The sequence below is a fragment of the Suricata suricatta genome, chromosome X, assembly GCF_006229205.1.
Source record: "Suricata suricatta isolate VVHF042 chromosome X, meerkat_22Aug2017_6uvM2_HiC, whole genome shotgun sequence".
NCBI classification, from domain to species: Eukaryota; Metazoa; Chordata; class Mammalia; order Carnivora; family Herpestidae; genus Suricata; species Suricata suricatta.
Window position 1 is genome coordinate 12,977,515 of NC_043717.1, and position 20,683 is coordinate 12,998,197.

The 20,683-nt window shown below is 42.2% G+C and overlaps 1 protein-coding gene and 1 pseudogene across 1 annotated transcript in view; one reads left to right on the top strand and one right to left on the bottom strand.

Annotated features, from left to right (window-relative positions):
* The window catches only part of NHS (NHS actin remodeling regulator), a gene marked incomplete at its 5' end in the record, with an annotated part of 49,453 nt that overhangs the window by 14,272 nt on the left and 14,498 nt on the right, over positions 1-20,683 (top strand). The gene's annotated exons all lie outside the window — the stretch shown is intronic.
* Positions 10,146-20,492, bottom strand: LOC115284262 (annotated as a pseudogene).

Genomic DNA, 20,683 nt, shown 5'->3' on the forward strand with positions numbered 1-20,683 from the left:
AGGAGAACTAGCCTTGTGCCCAATTCATAGAAATACCAAAAGTCAAGCAAAATGGGGAGATAGAAGAATATGCTCCAAAAGAAAGAACAAGGGGAAAAAAAAACCCCTCAGAAAAAGAACTAAATGAAAGAGATAAGCAGTATGCCTGATAAAGAATTTAAAATAATGATCATAAAGATACTGAGCTGGAGAAAAGAGGGGAAGAATTCAGTAAGCCCTCAGTAAAGGAATGGAAAATATTTAAAAGAACCAGAGTTGAAGAATACAATAACTGAAAAAACACTAGAGAGAGTCAGCAGTAGGTTGACGGATGCAGAAGAGCGCGTCAGCAATCTGGAAGAGAGGGCAATGGAAAGCACACAAACTGAAGAGCAAAAAGAGAAAAGAAGTTTTAAAAATGAGGACAGATTAAGAAATCTCTTGGATAACATCAAGGGAAAAAACATTCACATCACAAGGGCCCCAGAAGAGAGAGAAAGGGGTAGAAAACATACTTGAAGAAATAACAACTGAAAACCTCCCTAACCTAGGGAAGGAAACAGACATCCAAGCCCAAAAAGCACAGAATTCCAAACATGATGAGCCCCAGGAGACCCACACCACAATAATTAAAATGCAAAAATTAAAGAGAGAATCTTAAAGCAGCAAGAAAAGCAAAACATTACCTGTAAGTGCAAACCTACAAGGCCATCAGCTCATTTCTCAGCAGGTACGCTGCAGGCCAGAGGGGAGTGTGTGATGTTTGCAAGTCCATGAAAGGAAAAATCCTGCAACCAAGAATACTTTACTGGCAGGATTATCATTCAGATTTGAAGGAGAGAGAAAATTTCCCAGGCAAGTGAAAGATAAAGGAGTTTTATCACCACTAAACCACTTTCACAAGCAATGTTAAAGGGACTTCTTTCAGTGGAAAAGAAATGGCTATAATTAGACAAAAAATTATGAATAAAAATATGTAAAATATGACAACATATACATTAAGTATGGAGAAGGAAGTAAAAAAGAGAACAGAAAAAGGTTTCCCCCTCTTTTTTTTTAGAATGTATTTGAACTTAAATGACCAAACTTCATGATAACCACAAACCCAAAATCAATGCTACACAAAAAATAACAGGAAAGCCAAACATAACACTGTAGAAACTCATCAAACACAAAAAAAGGAGAGCAAGGGGTGCGTGGCTGGCTCAGTCAGTGGGGCATTCGACCCTTGATCTCAGGGTTGTGGGTTTGAGCCCTACAATGGGTGTAGATATTACTTAAAAATAAAATCTTGGGGCACCTGGATGGCTCAGTCTGTTGAGCATCAGACTCTGGCTCTGGTCATGATCTTGCGGTTCATGAGTTCAAGCCTCACATTGGGCTCATTGCAGAGCCCCCTTCAGATCCTCCGTCCCCCTCACTCTGCCCCTCCCCTGCCTATGCACACTCACTCACTCGCTCTCTCTCAAAAATAAACATTAAAATAATAAAAAGTAAAAAAGAGCAAGCGATGAAGGAACAATGAAGAACTAAAAAAAAAAGCAACAGGAAACAAATTTAAAACTGGCAATTTATTTTTTATTTTAACATACCTATCACTAATTACTTTAAATGTAAATGGCCTAAATGCCACAATCAAAAGATGTAAGGCAGCAGAATGGATAATAAAAAATAAATAAAAAGGAACCCCTGGAAAGATGGTAGAGTAGGAGGATCCTGGGCTCATCTGTCCCACGGACACGACTAGAAAACACTCACATCAGTGTAAATAATCCAGAAAACAACTAGAAGACTGGCACAACAGACTCTCAAAAGAGGCCATATCAAAGAGGAAAAGGAGGGCTGAGACTTGGTGGGGAGCCAAACAGACTGGCAGGACTGTCCCCAGGAGGGAGGGACACTGCGAGCATGAAGAGGAGAGAAGAGGAGACCCTGCACTGGGCACCCCACGAACAGGTACTGAACTGTAAAAAAGAATCCCCATTACATCTGCCTTTGAAGGCTAGAGGAGACTGGCTTCACACAATTTTACAATCCATAAGACTTTAAAAATCTGCAGGCTCAGCTCTGCAGGAGCTGGGAACACAATAGGAATCCGAGTCCCTGCCCTTAAAGAGACAGCATAAAGAACAGCCCCACAGAGATACAACATAGAAGTAATGGTTTAGAAAACTGCCTGAGGGATTCTGGAAGGAGATTTATTTACTAATTTCAGAGCAGGTGCTGGAGTGGCAGGGAACTTTGGGAGACTTCTCCAAGAACAGAAGAGCTGGTAGGCGCCATTTCCCTCCCCAGCCCCCCACCCCCAGCCCGGATACAAGGTTACCCACAGGAACCACAGCAGTGCAGCACTCTCCACCGAGCTTGCTAACAGCTGGCGACCTTCCCCCTGCACTCTTCTGTGGACCGGTCCCCTCCAACCCAGCAGGATTCCACAGGAGTTTTCCTGGGCACCTGCAGCTCCCCACCCACCGCAGACCGACTCAAACCTTGTTGGCCCTGCACGCCCAGCCCCTGCGTTCTACAGACCTGCCCCCTCCAATATACACTTGGCTGGAGCACATCCAAAGCAGAGCCAAAGCCTGGCTGTGTGCAAGCAGCTCGGACAGGGGTCAGACAGGGGCCAGCACCACTCCAAAGTGACTCCTGGGGAAGATAACACACACACCAGTGTGACTGCAGCCCCAGCAGTGGACTGGGGACAGACAATGCGTCTCACTGCAAGCCCCACCCACTAACGACAGTTTCTCAGGGCACAACACAGGGAAAATGCCCTGCAGTTTGGTGCTACTGCAGCACTGACAAAAGCCTGAGCTAACTTAACTAAAACCCAAGGTGGCCCCAGACTGGCCCACTAACAACACAGGAACCAAACCCTGCCCAAAAGCAGCACAGTCATTGAAGACCAATGACTGAAGGCAAACGCACAGCCACAACAGTAGGGCACGTACAACACACATAGGAGATGCCCCTGAAGTGCCAGGTTCTGGTGAAAAGGGCACTACAGAACCTCTTCCTCATAAGGACACTATTTTCAAAAGCAGGAGACATAGCTGACTTTCCTAACACAGAGAAACAACCACAAAGAGACAAAATGGGAAGACCCAGGAACATGTCCTGAATGAAAGAACAGGACAAAGTCACAGCAAGAGAGCCAGATGAAATGGAGATAAGTAATATCCAGAATAGAGCATGTATTAGGCCACATAACAAGTGTCAGCAAATTCAAAAAGACTGAAGTCATACCATTTTCCAAGCACAACACTATGAAACTAGAAATCAACCAAAAGAAAAAATCTTGAACTAGCACAAATACATGGAGGTTAAATAACATGCTACTAACCCATGATTGGGTCAACCACAGATCAAAGAGGAAATCAAAAAGTAAATGGAGACAAATGAAAATGAAAACATAACAATCCAAAATCTTTGGGATGCAGAAAATAGCTGTTCTAAGAGGGAAATGTATAGCAATTCAGGCCTACGTAACGAAGCAAAAACAAATCTCAAAATAACAACCCAACCTTACACCTAAAAGAGCTAGAAAAAGAACAAACAAAACCAGGAGAAGGAAGGAAATAATAAAGACCAGAGGGAAAAAAAATAAGTGAAATAGAAACTAAAAAAACAATGGGGCAGATCAATGAAACCAGGAGCTTGTTCTTTGAAAAGATCAACAAAATTGATAAACATTTAGTCAGACTCATCAAAAAGAAAAAAAGAGTGAGAGAGAGAAAGAAGACTCAAACAAAATCAGAAATGAAAAGGGGGAAATAACAACCAACACCACAGAAATACAAAGGATTATAAGAGAATATTATGAAAAAGTATATGCCAGGGCGCCTGGGTGGCTCAGCCCCGTTAAGCGCCCGACTTCAACTCAGGTCATGATCTCGCAGTTTGTGGGTTCCAGCCCCAAGTCAGGCTCTGTGCTGACAGCTCAGAGCCTGCTTCAGATGCTGTGTCTCCCTCGCTGTCTGCCCCGCCCCTGTTCATGCTCATGCTCTCTCACAAATGAATAAACATTTAAAAAAGAAAAAGGAAAAAATATATGCCAACAAAGTAGACAACCTGTAAGAAATAAATTCCTAGAAACATATAACGTACCAAAACTGAATCAGGAAGAGAAAATTTGAACAGACTGATCACCAGCAATGAAATTGAATCCGTGCTCAAAAACCTCTGAACAAACCCAAGTCCAGCATCAGATGGCTTCATAGGTAAATTCTGCCATATATTTAAAAAAGAGTTAATACTTCTACTTCTCAAACTATTCCAAAATATAGTAGTGGGAGGAAAGTTTCCAAATTCATTCTATGAGGCCAGGATTACCCTGATACCAAAACCAGATAAAGACACTACAAAAAAAAGAGAACTATAGGCCAATATCTCCAATTAACATAGATGCAAAAATACTTGACCAAAAAGTTAGGAAACTGAATCCAACAATACATTAAAAAATCATTCCCCATGATCGAGTGGGATTTATTCTAGGGATGCATAAATAGCTCAATATTCACAAATCAGTCAATATGATATTTCTCATCAACAAAGAAAAAAACCTTATGATCATTTCAATAGATGCAGAAGCAGCATCTGACAAACTACAACATTCATTCATGATAAAAACCCTCAACAAAGTAGATTTAGAGGAAATACTTCAATATAATAAAGGCTATATATTAAAAACCCACAGCTAACATCATATGCAATGCGAAAAAACTTAAAGCTTTCCCCCTAAGGTTAGAAACAAGATAAGAATGTCCACTCTCACCACTGTTATTCAGCATAGTACTGAAAGTCCTTGCCAGAGCAATAAGACAGCAAAAAGAAATAAAAGGGATCCAAATTGGTAAGAAAGAAGTAAAACTTGCACTATTTACAGATGACATGATACCACATACAGAAAAGCCCTAAAGACTCCACCAAAAAACTACTAGAACGGATAAGTGAATTCAGTAAGGTTTCAGGATGCAAGATTAATATACAGAAATCCACTGCATTTCTACAGACTGATAAGTAACAAAAGTAGAAAGAAAATCCCATTTCCAATTACGCCAAAAATAATAAAAGACCTAGGACTAAACAACTAAGGAGGTAAAAGAGCACTACTCTGAAAACTATAAAGCATTAATGTAAGAAATTGAAGACACAAATGGAAAGATATTCCATGCCCATGGACTGGAAGAACAAAGATTGTTAAAATGTCTATACTACCCAAAGCACTACAGATTTAATACAAATCCCTATCCAACTACCAAGAGCATTTTTTCACAAAACTGAAACAATCCTACAATGTGTAAGGGACCACAAAAGACCCCAAACAGTCAAAAGCAATCCTGTAAAAAACAGAACTGGAGGTATCACAAACCCAGATTTCAAGATATGCTGGAATCCTATAGTCCTCAAAAGAGCATGGTATTGGAAAAAAAAAAAAAAAGACACCTAGATCAACAGAACAGAGAGCTTAGAAATAAACCCATGATTAGATGGTTAATTAATCTTCCAACAAAAGAGGCAAGAATACGCAATGGGAAAAAGTCTCTTCAACAAATGGTACTGGGAAAACTGGACAGTACATGTGAAAAGATGAAACTGGACCACTTTCTCACACCATACACAAAAATAAACTGAAATGAATGAAGGACCTAAATATGGTACCTAAAACCATAAAAATCCTAGAAGAGAGCACAAGCAGTAACTTCTCTGACACTGGCTGTAGCAACATTTTTCTAGATTTGTCTTCTGAGGCAAGGGAAATAAAGGAAAATAAACTGTTGGGATTATATAAATATACAAAGCCTCTGCACAGCAAAAGAAACAATCATCAAAACTAAAAGACAACCACTGAAGATATTTGTAAATAGCATGTCCAATAAAGGGCTGGCATCCAATATATATAAATAATTTACACAGTTCAACACCAAAAAATAATCTAATTAAAAATGGGCAGAAGACATGAACAAACATTTCTCCAAAGATGACATACAGATGGCTGACACAGGAAAAGATGTGCAACATCACTAGTCAGGGAAATGCAGATCATAAAGCCACAATGTGATATCACCTTATACCTTTCAGAATGTCTTAAAGCACAAAAGACAAGAAATAACAAGTTTTGGCGAGGAGGTGGAGAAAAATGAACCCTCATGCACTGCTGAGAATACAAACTGCTGCAGCTACTGTGGAAAAAAAGTATGAAGGTTCCTCAAAACATTAAAGTAGAATTACCATATAATCCAGTAATTCCATTACTGGATATTTACCCAAAGAATATGAAAACACTAATATGAAAAGATACATGCACCCTATGTTTACTGGAGCATTACACAGAACACCAAATTATGTCGGCAACCAATTGTCCATCGATAAATGAATGGATAGAGATGATATATGTGTGCGTGCGTGCGTGTGTATGTGTGTGTGTGTGTATGTGTATATGTATTACTCAGCCATAAAAAAGAATGAAATCTTGCTATTTGCAACAACATGGATAGACTGAGAGGGTATAATGTCAAATGAAATAAGTGAGAAAAAGACAAATACCATATGATTTCACTCATATGTAGAATTTAAGAAAGGAAACAAAGAAAAAAAAAGACAAACCAAAATACAGACTCTTCACTATAGGGAAAGGATGGTGGGGGGCGGGGGTTGGGTAAAACAGGTGCTGGGGATTAAAGAGCATCACGAGGAGCACTGAGCAATGTAGAGAACTGAATCATTGTATTGTACACCTGAAACTAATACAACACTATGTTAAACATACTGGAATTAAAATACATTTTAAAATAAACTTAAAAAATAAAAAGAGCAGACATATTTTTTAAAAAGGACACGTGTGTATGGGACATTCCACAGCCGAAAAAGGATGACCTCATGCCATTTGAAACATGCACCTACAGGATATGATGCTAAGTGAAATGAGACAAAGACAAATACCATAAGTGGAATCTTAAAAAAATGAATAAGCAAACAAAAAGCAGAATCAGACCTACAAATACAGAGAAGAAACTGATGGTTGCCGGGGGGGGGGGGGGGGGGGGGGGGGGGGGACTGTTGTTGGCAAAACGGGTGGAGGAAGAAACAGGCTTCCAGTTACGGGATGAGGAAGTCACTGGGGTAAAAGGGGCAGCCTAAGGAATAGAGTCAGCGATGCTGCAATGGCAATGTGACAATATGACAGACAGGAGCTACACTTGTAGCGAAGGCAGCATAATGAGTACACTGGTCAAATCACTAACCTGGATGCCTGAAATTAATGCAACATTGTGTCAACTATACTCAAGTAAAAAATTAAAAACTAAAGTTAAATATCTTTAAAAAACAGGGCAAAGCTTCAAAAAGCGGCTACAGTATGCTACCCTTCATTAGTAAGAAGAGTATATAAGAAAATATACAGGTATCCACTTACTTGTGTAAAAGAAATAGTCTGAAAAAAGAAATAGTCAACTCTGCTACAACACCATATATTCATCCCTAAAAACTTCCCCACTGTGCAAAATTGCATGATAAAAACCAGTTTATGGGGCACGTAGGGCACAAGACTCAAAAACCTTCATCTATGATACACATACACAAAAAGTTAGGAACCTAATAAGAAAAAGCAGTAGCACAATTTTACATGTTAAATAATTAAGAAACGTAATACGATAAATGAGTCACCTTACCCAGAAAAGGCCCTGAGGTCTGCTCGCGGAACGGACACCCAGAGGGCTGTACTCTGTGAATCGTTCGAAGGGGGCGGGCGGCTTCAGCCCCAGGTGTGGAGAGGTGTGGCCTTTAACACACAGGGTGAGGCAAGGAAACTCAGAGATGGCTGAGGTATGTGCGTTTCACGTATTCTTACCCAGCTCAGGTCAGCTGGCTGCAGTTTCTGAGCTGACCTAGAATTTCTCATGCATGAAACAGTCCATAAGCAAATACGAAATTCGTATGAAGCTCAGACTGTTCTACAAGATGTATCAATCACGTTAGCGCAAACTCAAAACAAGCATTATTGCGAAACTAACTACACAGGAAGGACTAATCAGAAACTAATGAGACTGGTTTACCAACAGGTGGTAAGTGGAAGAGGCTAGAAAGAATGGGGGTGGGAAGGAGGTACGGGAGTCTAGGGAGACTGCCACTCCTCTGAGTATATTTTTGGGTAGGTCTAACTCTTAGAACCCAGGTAATGTCTTACATACCAGCCTGCCCAATAAATCAATAATCAACATCAACCCGAATGTGAGTAGAACCCCAAATGGAAATCAAAGAGTAACAAATAAACCTAACTATATTCCAGATGAATATCATAATCACATTAAAGGAGGTGGGAAGAAAGTAGCTAAACCTAAGTAACTTTGGAAAGAACTATTTTTGCTTTGTTTCACTTTAACCACAAATATTTATTGATGGATTGATAGAATTTTAAATAGGACAATAAGGCATAACTGTGGACTCAAACAGTTCAAGCACCAAAAGACAGGAAAGCCATAAACAGGAACTTTAAACATTCAAGTCAAAGAGCTTCTAAGGTACTGAATAGCTAAGTACCAGACAGTTCTTCCTTTTTGTATGATTCCTATGTTACATCCTTTGATCACAAAGCCGGAATGATTCTTCTTACAGAATTCCTCACTTATTTACACTTAAGCCATCCTACCTGCCTGCCCCTCTGTTCCCCCTCCTCTCCCTTTCCTTTGCAGTGATGTTCTATAGCCATTCCCCTCCTAAGGAACTGTGTGCACATCTTCCTTCCAAAGCAAGGACACAAACAAGCAAGCTAGAAGTCACAGAAAATTAGCCACAGGCAGATACATAAGGGAACAGACTGGAACATTAGACTGGCAACTGCCTAATTTGGTGAGGCCTAAACCCAGCTGGGCAAAGAAGCTACTCTGGCTTGCTGAAACGTCTATAACGCCACGTCACATCATGCCACCAGTGCCAGGTCCCACGTTTGTAGATTAACAGCGGTCCGCAGAGGGCGGGAGGTGGTCAGTGTAACCAGGCAGCTACCGTGATGCTACAGTCAACGCTTTGGACGTCCACTGGGAGTGCACTACAGCTTCCAGCCTGATCATCTGCCAAGTGCAAAAACCTTTAGGATCCTGGGGACGATCTCTAAATCTCTTGGACAGATAAATCAGGCACCTCTGTAGCTCCACCCTTCTACGTGGTGATATGAAGGGAAAAACATCTCAGGGCATGCACCACTGAGGCATAAACCCTGGAGCAGAGAGAGGAGTGAAGGAGGCTTGTAGGGTGCCCTGCCTCCTTTCTAAAAAGCCATGAGGAGGCCCCCAAGCATATTGTCAGAGCAGACATTCTGGGGGTGACAGCACCCCAAAGCTGAGCAAACGTGCAGGCATATGGCTATTTTCTGAAGAACAAGAGAAGCCACATAAAGGCTCTCTCTGTGTAGAGAATCAGAGGCCGGACACTGAGTGACCTGGGCAAGGCCCCTAGAAGACGGGGCTGAACACCTTTCTGCTTTGAAGAACATCTGCATGACGGAGCAGAGCGCAGGGGATCACGAGATGGTCCAGTTTTCTGACAGAGTGCGGACTCCCAAAAAGCTCCTGACCATACAACACCCCGGAGGGCTCATTTAGGAGCGAAGGCAGATAAAACTGCCAGACCATAGACCCGCCTCGCCAGGTTAGATCTCTATTTAACAGGCATGACTTGGGGTGCCAGATAAATCAAAGGGAACTCAGAGCCATAGTAAGAAGCAGAAGACTGAAAGATCAAGTGAATGGTATGCTGGGCCACAGAGAAGCAGGAAGCAAAGGAGGGACGGAAAAGGCTGCAGGAGCACGCCAAAGCCCCTGCGAAGGGAAGGCGACATCAGTGAAGGCTACACCCAGTGAAAGCTTGCTTGGCTGCTTCTTGGCACGAGTCCCTCTCTCACTTTCTCAGACAGGAGGGGCCTGTGGCGTTTGGCAGCATAACTGGGGGGAGATGATATTTATAAACGGGGCAGCGGTGAACAGATACTGAAGAGAAACAGGGTGGGTGTGCCGTTCTGTAATGGCCTGTTTACACCAAAGGCAGGTTTGGGTTAGCAGAGCACACGTAAGGTCGTCACCCAATGGCTGTGGTATCTTGGGAGAAAAGAGATGACGGCGTAGAGGTGGGGCTGGGAGATAGGAGGACTCTCAAGTTCCAGTTTTTAAATACTAGAAGGCAAGGAGCAGTTTGTTCTCAGCCTTTTGGTCAAGAAATAGGATGCTCACTTTCTGTTATATGCCCACCTTCTCCAAAACCTTCACAAATTTTGCGAAAGATGTGGCATCACCCGCACCCTGATCAGCCTCCCAGATGGTCCTGTGAGATAATCCTTCCAACCATCATGCGTGGCACTGGGGACAGCTTATTGCAGGAGAGCTTGTCATCTTTATCCAAATCATAGAGCTGAAAAGCAAACTGTAGTACATTGCTTCAGCTGTTTTGTGGTTCTGGTCCGTTCTTACCTTTCTTCTTTGCACTATATTCAATGGATTGGGAATGAGCCAAAGTTTCTATGAATCAATGGAAGTTGACCTGGTCTTCCTGCCCTGGAAAGAAGGCACCAGTGAGCCAGTCCCCTGGGGGGTGGATGACAAGTCCTGGAGTCAGCTGGGAAATTTTCCAGGGCCCTGTTCTCGCCCTTGTCCAGGTGGGTGAACCTGCTACAGAGGTGGGTGCTCTGACTGTGGGAAAAGCTGCTTTACTTGATCTCCTTGAGTTCTTCCCTGCACAGTAATGTAGAGGCCTGAGGCCCCGGCCCCGGCTGGGAATTGCTCCAGGAGCGGCTGCACCCGAAGCAACAGTGTAAAGACAAGAGGAACTGCACACAAATATTATACTCTCATTGGTAAATTTGTTCTTCACAAAAGAATGAGCTAGAAATTCTGAAACTATGTGGATAATAGGACTGACCAAATACGTTGTGGATAATGAAAGTCAGTTGATCATTGTTAGGGAAAGGAGTTACAAATAAGGAAAGGTGAAGTCTAGAACGAATCCTTTGGTGTTGGATTACATCTAAAAATATCAGTATAAAGTCATACATATGTTCTTAAACAGAGAGAAATATAGACATATATAAGCAGATGGACAGGCATAAGATAAGCATGTGTATATGTGCACGTACGAGTATACAAACATTTCTTAGCTCTGGCATCTGAGACAGCCTTAGAAGCAATGGTACTCTGATAACACTGAGCATGTCTACTGCCCAGGTCTTCTTTATAGCTATCATTATCTAAAAAAAATAAATAAACCAGAGATTGTTGGAGAAATTATTTATTCTAGGGCTGGGCCAGAGGACATATATAAGATGAGACTAGACTATCTTAAGATGTTTGAGAGAGAGTCTCCAAAAAATAATAGGAGGCCTGTCAAAAGGGCACAGAAGCCACCTTGAAGTAGCTCCCAATGTCTAAATCTGGGACACCTAGAGCACTAAAATAATGATAGTAATGAATTATAACACCGAATAAGATGAATATCCATGAGTCTATCCTGACATAAGTAAATGGGGATAAATACATACGTACGTGGGAGTGAGGTATCTCTTCCTTACACAAGAGTTCTAATTAATAAATGTAGAAGTTTTGATATAAATTTTAAAAATCACCAATATCCAAATATGAAAGCAACAGTTTTACAGGAAAAAATAATTGATGAATGCTAAAATTAGTTGGGTAAAATTATGTTGAGAAATAGGATATTTGCATAGTCTCAAAGTTTCTCCCCATAAGATGCTTGTTGATTACAAACAGAAAATAGTAACTTTAGCTGCAGAAAGCTGCCAGACACCATCTTAACCAAGTGATCAAAAGTAACGTCACCAGTAACAGGGCACAGTTATATACGAACCTCCTGCTATAATACAGTGAGATCACACTTCTGTGGGATTCTTGACAAAAATGTGTAACTACAATCTAATCGTAAGAAAATGTCAGACAAACCTAAATTGAGGAACATTCTAGAAAATAGTTGGCCAGTACTCTCCAAAGGTGTCAAGGTCACTAAAGACAAAGATTAAGGGATTACCACAAACTGAAGGACACTAAGGAGATCTTGACAACTAAGTGCAATGTGGGATCTTGGACCAAAAAAAGGACAGTAGTGGGAAAACTGCGAAAAGCCAAGTAAAGTTAATAGATTAGTAAATAATATTTATCACTGTTAATTTCCTGCTTTCAATAAATGTAGTATGGTTATGTAAGATGTTGACATTAGGAAAAGCTGGATAAAGAGCACGTGGGAGGGACACCTGGGTGGCCCATTCGGTTAAGCATCTGACTTCGGCTCAGGTCATGATCTCACAGTTTGTGAGTATGAGCCCCACATTGGGCTCTGTGCTGACAGCTCAGAGCCTGGAGCCTGCTTCCGATTCTGTCTCCCCCTCTTTTGCCCCTCCCCTGCTCATGCTCTGCCTTTCTCTCTCTCTCAAAAATAAATAAACATTAAAAAAAGAGTATATGGGCATCCTCTCTATTAATTTTGCAACTTCTCTGTAAGTATTCAGTTATTTAAAAATAAAATATATATACATATCTCTACATATGTATGTATATACACATACACTCAGCCCTAAATATTACAGTTACTGGGTTGGGACTTATGACCCAGTGCCGATGACAGATATATGGCTTCTCAAGAAAGTAAGATCAACCAGGACATGCTTAGTTCATAATTTCTTTAAATAGCAAAATTCAGGGGTGCCTGGGTGGCTCAGTAGTTGAGCGCCCAACTCTTGATTTTGGCTCAGGTCATGATCCCAGGGTTGTGGGATCAAGCCCCACATCAGATTCTCTCTCTCCCCCTCTGCCCCTCTCCCTGGCTCGTTCGTTTCTCTCTCTCTCTCTCTCTCTCTCTCTCTCTCTCTCTCTCTCTCTCTCTCTCTCTCATAAATAAACAAACATAGATGGATAGATAGCAAAATTCATAAGACCAAAGAGAACTGAATCTAAGATAATTAGAAGCTGCTGTGGTATATGACACCCTGGCCCCTAGGGCACCCTGGAGGCACAGATTCCCATTTCAGAGTGTGGAGACAGTCTGTCATAGTGACGTGCCCTCGTCCTCTGCTGAATGGAATGTCCAGCTCGTCTGTCCTCATTAGTAAGGTCCCTCTGTCCAGGCCTAGATGTGCCAATACTTGAGACATTCGTCTGCTCTTCCACTGTGCAAGCTCAAGCCAGGCATCATCAAGAGATCACAGCCCTCGTTCCCACGTAGGCCAGACAGCTGCTACTGATGAGAGTCGGCACTTGAGCTGAAACATCTATCGCTGCACTCAACTTGCAGTCAGGTCCACGGGGCCCCTTAGAGTCTAAGTCCCTGCTTAGATTCTGATGTCTAGACAGACAGACATGGAAGTCATCCTTCGTCAGATGTGGTAAGAGACGCCAGCAATCTCACCAGTTGTCCCTCTGCAAGCTTCATCAGTGATCCAAGGGTAGAATATCTAAAGGTCTCTGTGGCAGCAGATAACAAAGCTTGACATGAGATGGAGCCCTACGGCAAAAGCTGATCTAGTTCCTGGGGAACACTGGGGCCTAAATCCTTATCAACAGGACCGACAGTTAACTCCTTCCAACATCCATGTTCACAGTTAGACTCTTTGTCAGACTTCATAAAATTAGCCTGGGAAGAATATCAGGGATTCTTTGTCATTTCGTAGCATGATGGTAGTTTTCTAACTTATTACACTGTGGCATCCAGGGATTTTACAAGAAAATTCTGTCAAATCATACTTTTCAGTTTACCAAGGAGGTGCATCTGAAGGATAGGGCACATTCTGACAGCTTTACTGGGAAGTACATGAAGGAAATCACTCAAACTAGGCCTCAGACCTTCTTGGTCATAGTCCAGGTATAAAAAATGACCATGTTCACTCTCATTTTCCATCAAGAAGAAAATAGGTCTTATGAGAAAGCAGCTTCTGAGAAAAACTAAACTGGCTTACAGAAGAATTAGAAGACTGGGAGTGGATTTCCAAGCCGAGCGAGGGTTCAAGACTAGAGCTGGCAGGAGGGACATTTCCACAGTATCTGACCTGCCCTGGGGTAGAGACCTTCTCAGTGCGTCACTGTCTCTCCCATCCCCGGCTATGTCGCCCCTCATCTAGCCTCTCCCTTCCTTCCCTTTCTCCACGAGTCCTCATTAGAGATCTCTGATATTCTCTTGGCTTCCAAGATTGGGACTGAGAAATGCTGACCAAGCCTTTCCTTCTATAAAAGAATTACACATACTGGGTCACCTGGGTGGCTCTGTTGGTTAAGCGTCCAACTTCAGCTCAGATCATGATCTCACGGATCATGAGTTCAAGCCCTGCAATGGGCTGTCTGCTGTCAGCACAGAACCTGCTACGGATCCTTTGTCCCACTCTCTCTCTCTGCCCCTTCTCTGCTTGTGCACACACACACTCTCTCTCTCAAAAATAAATAAACATTAAAAAAAGAGAAAAGAATTACACATACCACAATATCCTACACAGGTTGTGCTTTGCTTTTATAAAATATCTTCACAGTTTTCTCTCAGAAATATTCTGTTTATGACCTGTCTCAAAATGGTTCTGTCCACCTAAATTAAGTCTCTCTCTTGCTTCAGTTTAAGTGTTTTTCCTTTATCTCACCCAGTTTGCTCCTTTAAGCCAGTTAGGAAAAATTCTAACCTTGGTATGAGAATCTTTGACGTAAAAATTCTTCTCTTCCCTAATCCAAAACCTTCAATTCCTCCATTCTGCCAAAGCAGTGATTTCAGAACCTTAGCCTGACTCTCCATCCTCTGTACAATCTGGCCCTGACTTGCCTTTCCAGACATATTTCCCACAAATCCTTTGCACAGACCCTAGACCTCAGCCAAAGCAAACCTCAAATGTCTCTTGAGATAATATCCTGCACTCTCAAAACAGTATCCCCACTTGGAATGCCCTCTCTCCCATCATGGCCTCTTACTTGTTCCTTCATTTTGGAAGAAACAACTGATGTAAAAGTGTGAGACGTCATCTCTGCCATGCAGAGTACATGGATACTAAAGACAATCATATGTTATCAAGTATAAGGTGTTAACACCTACCTTGTGTGTGGTGTGAGGACGGGGCTGGGTGTTAGGATTAAACTTCATGATAAAGGAATTGAAACGACCTTGAAGGATGGGGTAGAAGTTTGGTATGAATGCTGGGAGGAGACAGATTATGGGCTGAGGAAACCATGAGAGCAAGCTCACACAGGCAGAAGAAGTGCATATATAGAGAGTCAGATACTTTGGTTTGGCAGCAACGCTTCAATAGGCCAGATCCTGAAGGACCCTGAATGTCAGACTAAAGTATATAAATCTATTCCATAGACATAGGAAATTACTGAAGAGTTCTGAGCACAGAAATGACATGATCGGAGAGAGCAGTGCTTTATGAAGATACCAGGCTATGCATACATAGGATTAACTTCCTCAATTTCTAGAAGTTCCTTCTTGGTATAGTAAGGAGAGAGGAGCCTGACGTTAGTTTCAAAACTAAGATCGCAGGAGTGGTAATTCCTATCACATTTACTTCAGGTGTCTGGTCATGCAAAAGGTAGACAGATCTTGGAGACTGGCTAAAAAGTAGCTTGTGACTTTACTTGTTAACTGTCATTGTGATACGGTATTTTTCTTGGAGCAAATCAGCACAGCACCTAGGGCGTGGAACTATACAGCTATGGGCCCCAGCAAATACTTTTTCCCTCTACACCCATGTTCAAGAATCCCCTGAAACAGTTTGCTTTTGAGACATTAGTTCTCCTGTTCTCTGCCATAAGCTGCAGATACCATTATCATGCTGAACCCCTGCCCCCCATGTAACTTCACACCAGTTCCTATGTTCCTCATAGACTAAGGGACAAGAATTAGCAGCTACTTTAGATGCCTCAGACACAAGTAATCCAGGGGTGAAAGCCTGGTACCACATACATGACCAGTCAGCCTCCAGCCAAGAAAAGAGAATCCACACCAGTTATTTTAACAGAGAGAATTCAGTATAAGGAAGGTACTATAAAACAGACACAGCACATGGGAAACTGAGGCGACACAGAGATAGTAACTGCAGAAAGAAAGTAACTGCTCCTAGAACAGAACCTTACAGGGAGCAGCCGGTGGAGAAGAAGGTCCCAGCATCACAGAGCAGAGTTCTGGAAGAAGAGATCTGCAGCTGACAGACAACAGCTTAACAAGCAGCACAATAGCTACTGGAAGCCTTAGCCAATGAGTGCAGTTAACAGCAAATATTGTGAGAAAAAAAGAAAATTTCTTAGTGTTGGAATTCTTTCTTTCTTTTTAAAACATCAGCCTAGCTGTGGAACATGTAAGAAAATTACTTGCTTGTACACATCATTACGACTATTCTCGGGTTCACATTTTCTTGCATGCCTGAGACATTTCACAGTTCCAAGTCTAAGCCGACAATGGAATACTGCTCACAATAAAAAGGAATGAATTATTGATAAGCACAACAACCTGGATGGATCTCAAAGGCATTATGCTGAGTGAAAGAAGCTAGGCTCAAAAGGTATGATTTCATTTATATGACACTTTTCAAAATGACGAAACTGTAATGAAGGAGAACAGATTCCTGGCTGCCAGGGGTTAAGAGCTGGGGAAGACTGTGACTCTAAAGGGACAGTACAAGGGACCTTTTTGAAGTAACGGAAATGTTCTGATTCCTGACTGTGTGAGGGTTACGTGAGTCTGTGCACATGGTAACACTCTAGAGCTATACTAAAAAAGAGTCAAATTTAAAAACGTGGGAGGGGGAACAGGGCAAACAGTACAGGTTGGACATGCATGGCATGTGCATAAGGAAGTTTTATCTTTTTTATTTTTTTAATTTGCTGGGGTAAGGTCAAGGATGACCCGATCGAGCTCTTGCCACACTTGGCGTGAGTTACAAGGGAAAAGTGTCAGTTGGAGTGAGACCAAACACGCAACATGTGTTCAGTTACCGCACACCTCAGAGCGCCCAGCTGACAGCAAGGCAGGAGGCCGAGGGAGGAATTCCCCCTGCACCTCTGGGCCACTGTGGGTGATGGTATTTGCGCCGTCGGCAGCAGTTCAAAGCCTCCTCCTTCCCTCCGCTTCAAAGCCTCCTGGCCTGCCTTTTCCCCACTCATGTCTTTTATTTGGTGCTAGCAGCCTTTGAGGACTGATGCCGAATGGCCCTTGGCAGTGACCCCACTAACTGGCAAAGCTGGCCACGAGGGATGAATAAGACGCTCACTAGCGTCAACATCACAGTGATCGCGGTCCAGTGGGCCTTGTTCTGTGTTCTCCCTGAGAGTCCAGAGCAAGTCCTAGGAATAAATGAGCAGCAGCAGGAAGCGCTCTCCTCTGGGCCTCCCTGGAGCCCTCTTTTCCATCCGCATGGGGACTACCTTCCGCACATGCTTCAAAGTAGAATTCTGTTATGTTCGGCACATTTAAATCGCTTCATTAATAGAACACCATTAAACAAAGTGTTCCTGAACTTTAAAACACATAAAATCATTTTGCATTCCATCACCCTAAGAATTTTCATTCAGTTCCAGCTGAGATCAAAAGGAGAGACAGATTCTTTGTGGTTACAAGCTGTCTTTCAAGAAGCCTCTCTTTGGGTGAAGACGGCACCATTGCCACTGCACTCGTGTTCTCCTCACGAGACACCGCTCTCACCCCCGGATGTCTATCCGACTGTCAACAAGATGGGATTCAAAAGTGAGTGAGCACATACTCTTTTGTGTCTGGCTTTTTTCACTCAACTTTTTTGAGATCAACGTTGTACATATCAATACTGTATTCTTTTTTATTCCTGGGTAGTACTACAGTTTATGAATACAGTAGTCCCCAATTTGTTTACCTATTCTGTTGTTGGTAGATATTTGAGGTGCTTCTAGTTGTGAGGGGTTTTTTTGGGGGGGGAACTTTGTGAATAAAGTTGCTATAAATATTTTTGTGCAAGGCTTTCTGTGGACATACTCATTCTTCTTACCTCCATATACCTAAGAGAGAATTAACGGGTAGACACACGTCAGGTTTGTTAGATATCACCAGTCTCTGAAGTGGCTATACCATTTTACACTCCCTTCATCAATTTACGAGACTTCTAGTTGTTTTTCATCTTTGTCAACACTTGGTGACATTAATCTTTTTAATTTTAGTCCCTGTAACATATAGCGGTATGCACTTGTGGTTTTTATTTGAATTTTCCTGATGAGAAATGATGTTGAGGGTCCTTGCATGTGCTTATTGGCTTTTTGTATATTTCCTTTGGAAAAGTGGTTCTCAGGAGAAGGGAGGAAGTGGTAGTGGCCGTATCCACCAGAGAAGAGAAATAAAGTTGTGATTTGGAAAAGCAGATTTATCAATGATGAGGCCATTTTCCCCAGTCCTGAATCTTTATGCATTTTGCTGTTGTAAATAGATAGTAATGTGTAAAGTGGTTAAAAGAAGAACCTAGTAGGCACTTGTTCCCAAATATCTCCCTCCTGGCCTACAACCACTGTCCAGAATTCTGCTTCAAGGATGTGTTCCTCTGGGCTTTGCACTAGGAGTTCTCGGCACGTTAACGTGAACACATCTGTGGGCACCTGACTAGCCTCACAGCTGGCTGGGAGTTCGGTGTGAGGGTTTGCGCACTTGGGGGTGCTGCATTCAGGCCCTTTGGGGAAGCATGAAGGCCCTTGCTGCCTGGGAGAGAGTGGTGACAATGGAAACACCAGCAAAGGGAAGAAAGGCTTAGGACAGAGAGAAAGCACAGGATGTGCCCTAAAGTTTCACTTAACTTCATTTTGTTTTCCCAAGGTTGTTCACTTTGGTCAATGCTGGAGTTGAGGAGAGAGGAAAGGGAGAAGCACAGTATGAGTCCAAACTGATGTTACTAAACATGTCTGGAAGAGCACAATGCCAGCCAACAGGAGACTGTGGGACACCATCATGGACTAAAAGGGCCATGTAACTGTAGCGCTAACGTCGCTCTGTGAAGAAGGTGTTCCTTTAAGCCCTCCAGAAAGATCAAGGCACTTCACGTTTATGTGCACCACATACACACTCCAGTGAAGAAAAATCTGAGGCAGACAAGGTCTGCTCCATCTCACAGATAGGCTCTAAGCTGTGCATAAATGCAAGGACCTGGTCTGAGGACAAATAAGTCCCGGACTAGAATGAAAATAAGATCCCAGATCACCCCACTAGGAGCCCATGTGGCTTGCAATGAACCTCTTCACTCTCAGGTTTTATTCCCACAACCTCTATTCTCTAGTAAATGTTTCTCATGCTTAAGACAGCATGACAGTAATAAATCAGCTCTGAAAGTCAGCTGCTATAAATGCCATGCATTATCAGTTAGATCACAAACCAGAGCCAAATTTTCAAAACATTTCCTGCTGAAATAACCAACATTTTAACAGATGTCTTTTGGAGAGTTTTGAAGCACAATAAGCTCCCATCAGCATATAAGATAAAACTCAAAAGAAAGTAAAATGTGGAGGGATTATAGTTTTCTTTTAGCAGTAAGAGGTTGGGGGAAATCTTGAGATCTTTGGAGAAATGCTTGTTCACAGCCACAAAAGTGAAGATATTAATAATGTCTGTTATTTCCTGCTCTGAACACTGACCGAAAATATCTAACTCTAATATATAACTCTAGCTTTCATTGAGGCAGTTGCCTGGCTGGGTAGAGAAAGGATCTGAGGGTGTAAATTATGGGGCTATCAGGGACAGAAATGGGATGAAAGCATCAAAAAAGCATCTTTTGTCAGGGACAAGATGGGCAAGACCAGTGGTGGCTGATTCTACAATGGAACATCTTGGAGGCTAAGCCCTCTCAAAATCAGTGGTAGGAGGGCCAGAATGGGAACCTGGAAAAGGAAGGAGAAAGTTTTATGTGTGTGTTTTTCTTCCAACATTTTTTTATGAAAAAAATTTGCAAGTATGGAAAAGTCCAAAGAATTGTGCAATGAACACGCATATACCCATGAGAGGAATATCATTTTTCACGTGACTCTCTGTTTCCACTGGGGCTGATTTTGACCTTCGAAGAAATGCTCCTGAATGAATGAATGAGTGGTCTAACAATCTTCCTACACATTGGTTCTGGGGAAGCCTCACTTGTTCCCTGCTACTCCTGCACGGAGTGATAATTTCAAAAGCAGGAGGCCCTATGGGGTCACTTCTATCCACTATTGTCTTGGATGCTCCTTGCTCATGCTGTCTGGTCTCCTCCTCTTGCCTTGTTTGTGCTGAATGTTATACTGAAAAATTATATGTGGAAATAATTTGATATTATTTCTTTTGAAAGGATTTCTGTTTGCTTATGCTAGGCACATGGGGGTGCTAGCTAGCAGTCCAACAAATTTTATTTACACATTACCAAGGTAGTAGGAATACAGTTATGAATAAGAAATGGTTTCTGCCCTTACAAGTCTTACCAAGAATCAACAATAGAATTCATTTAATGAGTCTTTAAAGGATAATGTAATGCATACAAGTTTGACCAGCGTGCAGCTTTTCCTCACCTTATACATCGGGACCCATTAAGGAGAGGCGTGCTGGGCCACACGGAGATGCACTGAGGGCGCAGTTTTCTTTCTTAGATAATTGAGAAGAAAATTCTATGAACTGATTACTGTATTCACCAATAAAAATCTAATCAGAAATAATCAGAACTCTCTCACTTCCTTTGACCAAACACCTAGGAAAGAGAATGCTTTAAAAC